This window comes from Rhododendron vialii, chromosome 1a (genome assembly GCF_030253575.1).
Source record: "Rhododendron vialii isolate Sample 1 chromosome 1a, ASM3025357v1".
In the NCBI taxonomy this organism is placed as follows: domain Eukaryota; kingdom Viridiplantae; phylum Streptophyta; class Magnoliopsida; order Ericales; family Ericaceae; genus Rhododendron; species Rhododendron vialii.
In genome coordinates this window covers 33,358,717-33,365,318 of record NC_080557.1, presented here as the reverse complement: position 1 = coordinate 33,365,318, position 6,602 = coordinate 33,358,717, and the positions used below count along the sequence as shown (strand labels likewise).

General features: G+C 39.6%; 1 pseudogene; it reads left to right on the top strand.

Annotated features, from left to right (window-relative positions):
- The first annotated feature begins 853 nt into the window (after nt 1-853).
- Nucleotides 854-6,602, top strand: LOC131330858 (zinc finger CCCH domain-containing protein 1-like; annotated as a pseudogene).

Below are 6,602 nucleotides of genomic sequence, written 5' to 3'. Positions count from 1 at the left end.
GACCCAGTGCAATCGGAGAGCCAACAGGAGTCGCGGGAGGTCGGCGAGGGTTAGGGATAGTGGGCTGTGGTCATTGGTGCAGCTGTGGTTGCTGCGTGTTCTGAGAAATAGAGAAGTGGAGGTCGGTTAAGGGAGAAGAGGGGAGAAGATTTGCTACAGCGAGAAGGAGAAGAGAACAAGGGATGCAACGGATATGCTACTAGCCCATTCCGGCTCTGATACCATGAAAGTTTTGCTAGAGCTTTCAACGTACGTAATATTATTGCAATATCTAATTACAAGATGTACAAGAGGTTAAATAGATAAAACCCTAACAAAACCCTAATTAGCGAAAAGACTAAGCTACCCGTAAAATAATAGAAAATAACACTAAAAATATTACGTTTACAGCAATGAGTGAAGAGTAATGATTGGAAGTATAGATAATGAGTATTTTTTGAGTTGGAATTTTTTTTTCAAAAAGGGTTAGATTTTGAAGAAGAACGCAGGTGCGATACTTTGGAAAACTATAGCTCCGGGAGGTAGTGTAAAGTTTGCTTAATGTGCATCGTGAATCCATTTACCTTTTTCTCACAGCCATTCGATAAATTTGAGCCCTATGCATCACTACTCACTAGTATCTATCTCCCTGCTCTCTCCCATTCTTATTCGCGGATATGTTAACGTGCACCTTTGTGAGATTTAAATAAGTGTTAGTTTGACGAAGGATTAGTTTGTTACCAACTATGAAGCACCTACACCTCTAGAGGTTGACGTATCTTCGTGTTGGACACAGGGACACGGTGTGGACACGTATGGGACACGCCACGTGGAGTGTCCAATAGTTTAATTTAAATTTTTTACGGAGACACTAATGGGGACATGGCATGGGCCAAGCTGTAAATTTTTTTAAATTTTGGGGGCTAATTTTTTTAAAATTTGGGGGTAAAATTGTAATTTTTTAAACAAAATTTGGGGCCAAATTGTAATTTTTTAAAAATTTCTGAGTGTCAAACTATATTTATTCGGGGCGATTCTGCGGACAACCAATTAAACACCTAAAAATATGTCCCAAATCTCAATCTCATAATTTCCGATCAAATTTTCATGATCCGAACCGTTCAATGCGTGCAGAATGTGATTTTAAGGGTGCTCGCAAGAAATTAGCAAAAAAATATGACCGGGAAGTGCTTGTTTTGAGCAGTTTTTAATTGAACCGTTCATCAAATCTAAGCTAAAAACTGCTCAGATCAAGCTCTTCCCAGTCTTTTTTTTTGCTGATTTCTCGTGGGTACCCTTAAAATCACGTTCTGATCACATTGAGCGGCTCGGATCATTAAAACTTGATCGGAAACTATGAGGTGGTTTTTTTAGGTGTCTAATTAGTTGTCCCTGAAACTGCCCCGATATTATAAATAAATAAATATACATGTGGTGGGTCCCCTGCCATGTCCGTGTCCTCATTTTTTTAGAATTCCTGTGTCCGTGCATGATAGGTTACCAATGTAGTCTAGTCTAGCCTAGGTTTTTCTTTAGATCCTGTGCTTCATTCCACTAATTGACTCAATGCTGATGGGTTTTTTTACGCCATCCACTTTAATTTTAGTACTTTAATTGCTATGGAAAATGAGGAATGCATACGAAGTGAAAAATAGAATATCCATACGAAATTTTTTTTAGAGCTTCACAGTCTCCTTTATGGTATTTTCAGGGTACTGGGAGTGGGAAAGCAAACAATTCTAATATATAGATCCGTGTCTGCATGTATGGGCTTTGAGCTTTGGGTGGAACTTTAATGGCAAGACCCAAGCAATCCTGGAAATCAGTCTGAACCAGGTATGGTGGTATATTTAGTATTCCTCCCTTTTTTCACCTGTCGCTGTTTATTTGCTTTCATCTTCCAACTAGTATTTAATACATACTTATTCTATATTCTTACAGCCTGCAGTTTCTTCAGAAAGCCATCAAAGAACAAAAACATCCGAAAGCGGACAGTTGATGAAGATGCAGATGAAAATTCTAAGACTCAGTTTCCACTGATACATAACAAGGAAAAGCCTCCACAGCCTGACAATAAGCTTAAATTTTCTGCGCATTACCAGCGCTCCATGTCCGAGTCCAGTCTAGGGTCAAGCGCTCTTATGTTTCAATTTGAGTCGTCAAAAGAAATTCTAGTCCAAGATGATAGCAGGGCAACAACTCTAGAGACTGAGACGGAGTGTTCAAAAGATGCTCACGAAATGCGAGAAAGAGTTCTTAAGCAAGCAAAGCAGGGTTTGAAGGGGAAAAGAACGAGCCCTGTGGTTGAAAAGCTTTACAAAGGGCTTCATGAATATACTGATTTCAGAGCTGGGTTCAGAAGGGAGCAAACGGTTTGTACAGAGAAAGCTGGTGGGGCACATGGGCCCCTTAGGGCTTCTGCTCACATAAGAGTATCGACAAGGTTTGACTACCAGCCAGACATTTGTAAGGATTATAAGGAAACTGGTTACTGTGGTTATGGAGATGCTTGTAAGTTTATCCATGATCGGGGGGATTAGAAATCGGGATGGCAGCTGAGTTGTGAGTGGAAGTTAAAAAAGTGATAGTGATATTTGGCTCTGGGAGGGGATGATATGGACGAGGGGTTTCTGGAGCAGAGTTGTGAAGAGGATGACATGTCATTGCTCTCATTGGCAGAGTTATGAAGGTACAAAATGGGGTCAATTGACCGAAAATTTTGTTTTTTTCGGATATGGTTTTCCGGTAGTGGAAGTTTTCCATACAACTGACCATTAAAAGTTTGTCAAAATATTTACTGCCAGCACTAAGTTCGTCAAAATATTTACCCAGAGCTGTAGTTTTTCTCCAGTTTTTCCCTCTTATGATTTATCTTTTTGTCCTTTTGGAAATCAACTTTTCTCGATTGTAAGAGGGAAACTTTTGTTTTTGTTTTTGGATAAAGTTTGCCCCCGCTACATGAAAAATCTGGTTCTGGCCCTGATATTTGCCCTTTGCTTGTTTAATATGTGGGCAGCCTTTTGTAGATCGTGTAACCAGGTGCAAACATTATTTCCGTGAGCATAGTGCATTAAAGGTAAGCCTCTTATTGCAATCCTATTTCCTGTACTTAGGTTTCTTAATTTTCTGGTGTCGTGTTTATTTTATTTTTAATTTTCCTGATTTCACGCTTCCGTGATAGAAAAGTATATGCGATGAAGAAGTCAACGGAAGAATGATAATATGAATATTGAAATCTATGTGTGAATTGAGAACAGGAGTTTCTTTCAACGTGAAGATGACCTCCTAAAGAAGATCCATTGCTGTGTTAAGATACTTCTATTATCTTTCTGAAGACTACATGTTCCTCACCACTCTTATGAACTAATTAATGGATGAAGAAACTATCATAAGCAAAACTTACATTTAAAAATTGGTTATTAGCTCTGAAGTCTGACCCTTCAAAAGTTGTTGCCTCATCTGGAAGCTTATTTTTTATTCTATTTTTGTCGTTAAGGATATTACACGGATTGTGCTTATTCTCCATGCTCAACATACAAAATTTATGTTTATGAGCAGAACTTGAATGTGCCAAGAGTTTTTGTTTGTGTGTGTGTGGTCAATTATCTGTTCTAGATCCTTTAGTTAACCTCGATGAATATGTTAGATCATAAATTTGACAAGGGAATGAAATTGGTTGTCACACTTGGTGTATTTTCTCTTTTGATATTTTTTTTTCGTGGAAATAACTTTTCCAGTGAAACACCAAACAGCATAGAAGCTCAAGGGGCGTACCCCTGCTGACCAAACAAGCAAAATAACAACCAAACTAGACAACCTCAACTGAAACAAAACAGAATGAGATCCAAGGCAAAGCTACAACAACTTGCCAAGCACAAGGGAGTACAATGGGAGCATAGTGAGGAATATGCCAAGTCAAGCAAATCAATCTGTTCTCATTGGAACTCTTCGCATGCCTCCAGGAGATAATGCAGGCTCTCCAATCTGTAGCCACTTAAGAAATGAGATTCAAGGAACCGAGAGTGTTTGCCTTGGAAAAAAAGATCCTCCTATTCCTTTCACACCACACATTGTAGATAACTGCATCCAAAGACAGTTTGAAAACTGAATGTTTGAAGGTAGAACTCTCCTGTTTCATGCAGTCCACTCCATTACATCATGAAGATTGAGAGCAGGTCTATAGGTAACGAGTCCAAACACTGGCAGAGTAAGGACAGAGGAAAAACAGGTGTTGATGATTCTCTTGTTGATGTTATACGTTATACTTCTCTTTTTAATATCTAGCATGAGGAATAAATTAAACTTGTGCTATGACATGCTTCCAAATCCAAGGACCAAGTACCAACATAATATATGCAATGCTAGGATGACATAACTGTGATTGCCTGAGGGGAGTTGAGGCACACTATTTTGTGACTCATGTTTAGTTGCCAAATTCAAGTTTTCTTCATGCATCTTGAATATTGGGAGTCACTCCTGGATGAATTGGAGATAAATTAAGATGATACTAAGAAAACCTTTATGTGATCTAGCACATGTTCCGGCTGTCTTAGAGTCTTTGACATTCGTCTAGTAGGTTGTCCTCTGAATCAAATGCTAAGTTGCTGGTGCTGTGCTGGAAACCACCTTTCCTACAGTATCTTGTATGGTAGCCTTGTTTTTTTTTTTTTTGCTCGGCGAAAGTCAACATTGTTAGTTGTAGTTACTGATGTTTGAATCCCTGTCAAAAGCATGGGAGTGTATGGTGCCTATCACTCCACTTTTTATTGGTCAATTGTTATGAAAAATGTTATAACCGGACAAAGTATGGGGTACATATAACTGGTTCCACTGTGAAACCCGTTGATATGAAAGCCGCAGATTATGCAACTGCCCAAGCCAAATGGGAGAGGGAAAGTGCACGTATTTTGACTTGGTTTCATAATTCTTCAAGAACCAAGTATAGGTATGAACTTTTCGAAGTATGATACAGCAAAGAAAGTTTGGGATTATTTGAAAGGGATGTATCTTGAGTCCAATTTTGCTAAGGAGTATGAGCTTGAGTTGTCAATCTGCCATGCCAATCAAGGTGACAAATCTATTCAAGACTTTTATAATGAGATGACTAGTTATTGGGATCAGTTAGCTCTTATGGTACCATCAGACTTGCAAGCTCTTGATAGTTATGTGCAATATTGGGAAAAAGAGGCTAGTTTAGTTCCTCATGGCTCTTCGAGCCCAGTTTGGGCCTCTTTGTGGGGCAATTCTGCATCGCTCTCCTTTACCTTTTGTGGATGGTGCCGTTCATGAACTTATTGCTGAAGAAACGCGGTTCAAAGTGGCTAGTATAGCATCTCCCTCACAGTCTGTCTTTGTTGCTCAACCTGCTCCGCCTATTTAGTACTCGACACCACTTTTACCCACTGCGGCATCCCATCTTACTTAGATTTCGGGCAAGCCTTGACCCCATATTCCCACGGATGGGTGTTGTTATTGTCATAAGAAAGGGCATTGGAAGTATGCATGCCCTAAGCGTATTCAGCCTAAGGGCCGCAATAATTCTCATTCAAGTGGCCCTTCAGTTCCTCGGACATCACATCAGCATTATCGCCCTCCTGTAGCCTTAGCAGCTCCTACCTCTGGTGTCGTTTCTTCTCCTCCCATGTTTGAGCAGTATCAGTAGTATAAGGCTTTCACGGAAGCCATCCAGGGGGATCCTTCCCAAGCCTCAGGTAACAAATGCTATAGTATGACATGGAAAAAGTATTCCAATGATTTCATAGGAGGATAAAAACGAGTGTTGGGAGAATTTGGACATAGAATTGTACCTTGTGAGGAGCAATGCCCAGCAATGTGCCTAACTCATCAAAGCTGAAAAACAAAAAAAAATAATTAGATAGGCTTTAGAAAGTCTGAAATAGCATTATAAAAAGCAACTTCGTGATTCACCGACCTTATATTTGTGTAAAGTTTGCTTGCACTTGAGAGCCGACCACTTAGATTTCTTATTCTGGTTGTTCACATAATATGACTTATGATTCCTCTCTCCTTGGTAAATGTGTCCCTCCCACCTCTCCTAGTGTTGCCACCGCAAGTGGATCTCCCATGCATGTTGTTTCCAATGGTTCCATCCAGTCGACTTCATTGTCTATTTCTAATGGCTTTTATATTCCTTAGACCTCAGTTAACATTAAGCCTTCTTTCAATTAGCTAGCTGCCTGATTCTGATTTTGATGTCATGTTTTCTTTCTCTGGTTGTGTTGTGCAGGATCGGGAGTCCAAGAAGCAGATTGGGCCAGGCTGTAGAGTTGGTGACCTCTATACCTTGTAAAGCTTACACATTCCGACCAAGTCATCTCCCATTGCTGCATCGTGTTTCTGTTTAGATCAAAAGTCGTCTCCTTTTTATCTTTGGCATTCTAGATTAGGACATTTGTTTAGTGAGCGTCTTAAACTTTTAGCTAAGTCTGGGTCTTTGGGTCAAGTTTCTATCAGTGACATTTCTGAATGCAATGGTTGCAAACTTTCAAAAATGTCTGCATTACCGTTTAAAGTATTTATGTTTCTTCATCTTCTTTTCAGCTTATTCATACAGATTTATGGGGTCCATCCCCAGTTGCAACAAAAGCTGGTTCTATTTATTA